Consider the following 5,000-nt stretch of genomic DNA (forward strand, 5'->3'; position numbering starts at 1 on the left):
AAAATGTAGGGTTAGGATTAACAGGACAGCTGGGCCAAGGAAAAACTGAGGGAAGACTGAGGGAAGAGAAACCTCATTCATTATATCATAATAGCGATTTTATAATGATAGAACGCCGATTCCGTATGGGTGAAGTATTCCTTTAAGATTACTTCATCAAATAACAGTTTTCAGTGTGAATCTCTCGATGCTCTACCTACATTTAACATAGTTTTTTAGATTTCTACTTTAGTCTGATTACCTCGTTAGCAAGTTATTTGGCTAGTAGCCCCAATACCATTAGCAAAAGCTAGTAGTAATCCTCCATCCCTAAATCTATTAGTTTAGCCTTCTGGTTTCGCTAGCTATTATCACTTGTAGCAGCATCAGTTTACAAAATAGGTGCGGTTTACTAAAACTATCTACTGTGTTGAAGTGATTTAAAGGTGCAGTGTGTAATATGACATCATCAAGAAAGTTCTACAAAGTTCTAGAATGCAACGCTCCCTGGGTAACCCCAACCCTTTCGAATAATAACAGAAGCTACAGTGGCCTTCAAGGACAAGAACAATTCTACATTTTAAACAATGCACCTGATGACATTCCAACTATGACACTTTCAAGATGGCGGCACAAGGCCTTGGTCCAAAATATGCAGAAATATGGACATATATGGGAAAAAATAATAATTCAAAACATTTTTTTCAGCTATTATGCACTAAATTAAATGTACTTATGGATATTATAATTACTTTCTACAAAATCTGCTAGGAAATAAAACCCAAAATTCTACACACTGCAGGTTTAATATGTGAGTGTTATTTTCAATAGACATAACAGCAAAACATATTGACATGAAGGTCTAGTATTTATTCTTACACAAAGTAGGAATGACTGAGTTGAAACAAATTCTTATATAGTAAAGTTTAAAATAATCCATTGAATATATGTCAAATTGCATCACCTAAAAAGAAGGATCCCATGGTCCATTCTCTTGTAGCCCCCCCCCCCCCCCTCCCCCCTCTAGAATTTTGGCTTGCATGACGCCCCTGCATCTAAAAGCTCTGGTTGTGTACAATGCTCACAGTATTTTATCAACATAACATTAAAGTACATCGCAATTTCATTTGCCCCATCACAAAACAGGGAAAAAAACGCTGTACAAAATGTGCAAAGGACAAAAGATAAGTCCACGTTTCAACACTGTCACATTCTTTCCCAACAAACTGTCACACACACACACACACACACACACACACACACACACACACACACACACACACACACACACACACACACACACACACACACACACACACACACACACACACACACACACACACACACACACACACACACACACACACACACACACACACACACACACACACACACACAGATTCCACAACTCTATCGTTCTTTTTTTTCTTTCAACCGTCAGTCTTTTGTGCCCATTCATAAATTCCCCTCAGGACGACAATAATCACATCTTTGTTTTCTGATAGAGACGCTTCACTACAGTGGGAAAAAAAACTTACTACGGCCATTTTCTGGGTGAAGGATTTTAATTGGACTCAACCGTGTAGCAGCATGGACGTCAATGGCTGGCCACTGTCCAACTCTCTCTCTCTCTCTCGTTAGCTGGCTCGCTGGCTCACACACACACACACACACACACTCACTCACTCACTCACTCACTCACTCACTCACTCACTCACTCACTCACTCACTCACTCACTCACTCACTCACTCACTCACTCACTCACTCACTCACTCACTCACTCACTCACTACGGTGGCCTTCAAGGACAAGAAGCTATAGTTACTAAAGATGGCATCATCCACCACTGCCTCAAGTCTTTCCACAATATCAAGTGATGAGGTGAAGATGTATTTAGTTATGTATTCTGTAGTACTTCTTCTTCTTCTTGGTCTTCCAACAGGTGTAAAGGCTGTTAAGTTTGTACGTTCTGTGCTACTGTAGAAACATGGCGGTGCAACATGGTGGCACGCCCGCTTTCATGTAGATATAAAACGCTCATTCTAAGGTCATTCAGAAAAGGTCTTTTACTTTAAAGCGATCACACACTTTTGAATATTATATTTCATTTCTAACAAGTCTGTTCTGAACAATTACAATACATTCTTAACGCTGTACCCTTAAAGGTGCAGTGTGTAATATGACATCATCAAGAAAGTTCTACAAAGTTCTAGAATGCAACGCTCCCTGGGTAACCCCAACCCTTTTGAATAATAACAGAAGCTACAGTGACCTTCAAGGACAAGAACAATTCTAAATTTTAAACAATGCACCTGATGACATTCCAACTATGACACTTTCAAGATGACGGCACTAGGCCTTGGTCCAAAATATGCAGAAATATGGACATATGAGACCCTTCTTAAGGGAAAAAAATAATAATTCAAAAATAAAATTCAGCTATTATGGACTAAATTAAACATTCTTATGGATATTATAATTACTTTCTACAAAATCTGCTAGGAAATAAAACCCAACATTCTACACACTGTACCTTTAAGTTCTTATAACAAAGTGAAATTTTTTTTAAAGGCACTTTTCTTCTTTTGATCTCACTTTCCTGCTCCTTTTTAAATTAGCATTTTTTTGGGTGTTGATCGCTGGTCCAAGTTGGCACGGCGACCACTAGAGAGTGAAGTAATGGGCTGGGTGGATTGTGATTGGCTGATGAGGAACTGCATACGGTGGCCCCATACAAAGAGGCTACAAGAGGCTTAGAGACCGGGACCCCCAACTAGTGTACACACACACACACACACACACACACACACACACACACACACACACACACACACACACACACACACACACACAGACAGACGCACGCACACACAGACGCACGCACACACACACACACACACACACACACACACACACACACACACACACACACACACCCCCACAGACAATTGTACTTCCCTCTTTGTGGGGAAACTCATTGACATAATGCATTCCCTAGCCCCTTACCCTAACCCTAACCATCACAACTAAATGCCTAACCCCAACCCTTACACTAACCCAAACATAAACCTAATTCATACCTGAACCTTAAAACCTAGTGTTAACCCTCAAACAGCTCCTTTGAAGAAGTGAGGACCAGGCAGAATGTCCTCACTCCCAACATTCAAAGCTAAAATTGGTCCTCACAAAGGTGCCTGTACAAGTACACACACACACACACACACACACACACACACACACACACACACACACACACACACACACACACACACACACACACACACACACACACACACACACACACACACACACACACACACACACACACACACACACACACACACACACACACACACACACACACACACTGCCCTGTTGCTGTCTGCACTCGCTTATGAAGGAGCCCATTCATGAACCTGCTGACAAATAACTAGTGAAGCATGAGTGTAAAGAGACCCCCCACCCCTCTCTGTCTCCCTCTCCCTCTCCTTTAGACCCCCCCCCCACCCCTCTCTGTCTCTGTCTCCCTCTATGAGACCCTCCCACCCCTCTCTGTCTCCCTCTCCCTCTCCTTTAGACCCCCCCCCACCCCTCTCTCTCTCTCTCTCTCTCTCTCTCTCTCTCTCTCTCTCTCTCTCTCTCTCTCTGTGTGTGTGAGTGTGTGTGTCCTGCAGTTTGGAGTGGGTAAAGAGACCCCCCCCATCCCTCTCTGTCTCCCTCTCCATTATAAAGTGTGTGATTCGGGTGTGAGCGAATATCACACGGGAGACCGCCGGCCGCTATGAAAGGAGCATTATGTTATTTAGCTGATCTCAAGGCCACAGCCCAAACAATGGCAAATCACGGGTTCACGTTTTGGCTACAGTAACGTTTCAGCGTTGAATAGAAATATATCGTTAAAGACCTACTTCACCGGTTGGAATATGAAGGTGTATTGAACTCGGAGATCCTATGTAGTATAAATGTGCAAATTTGTTTTAAATCGGATCATCTTAGCCTGAGAAAAGGCAGAAAGAGTGTTTTTATGGTCTCACTGTCTAACCCTACATTTTCCTTCTTGTGACATCACAGTAAGGGTCAGGATTGCAGGACAGCTGGGCCAAGGGAAGACTGAGGGAAGACTGAGGGAAGAAAAACCTCATTCAATATATTATAATAGTGATTTTATAATGATCGAACGCTGGTTCCATATGGGTGAAGTATTCCTTTAAATGAAAGATACAAATTGCTTTACAAGGAGAGATTACATTTCTTAATTATAGATCAGAGTGCAATTAAATACAGTTCAGTACGTGCAAAATGCATAACAAAAGAATTATAATATAGTTAAAGCTGTACTACGTAGCTATGTTATAGGCATGTGTGGTCTCTTTATTGACTTTTCGGAGAATTCTAAAAAAATAGCCCAAAAATGATCCAAAGCGTGTTTTATTTAAAATTTTTGTGGCTAGTGATACATGTCTGTGCCTGCGTGAATCTGGAGTGAATGTAGGGGGCAGAAAGTAGGGACTCAAAATAGTATTAAGAGGATAAGTCTAGTCTAGTCAAAGTCAATTTTAAGTGGAATGGTTATTGTGGATAAAATGCCAGTGAAAAATAATTAAATACATTTTTTTTTAAATTGATAATCTTACATATAGAACATCTTTAAGAACAATGAACACATATTCAGACGCCCACTAACCTCCCTGTGTCCCTTAACAATATACAAAGAGGACAGATTAGCTCTTTTTCTTTGTTTTACCAGATCTGTTAATGAGATCAGCTGAGCAGCGATTAGCCGGCTGTGCTAACACATGACTCAGGCTGCTGAGGACGAGATTCAGATTTAACATTTTCCAGAATCATTCTTAGCACTATTACTCTGAAGGTTATTCACGTGTTGTCTATTGTCTGATTGTCTGATTTATAATACAATGTATTCTTTTAAAAACATGCTGAAAGAAATGCATTTTTAAGACCTGTACATAGTATCTTCTTTGATTTATAAAAAATTAAAAAAGGGCTGTTTCCAAATTCTG

Source organism: Ammodytes marinus (genome assembly GCF_949987685.1).
Source record: "Ammodytes marinus genome assembly, chromosome: 19".
In the NCBI taxonomy this organism is placed as follows: domain Eukaryota; kingdom Metazoa; phylum Chordata; class Actinopteri; order Uranoscopiformes; family Ammodytidae; genus Ammodytes; species Ammodytes marinus.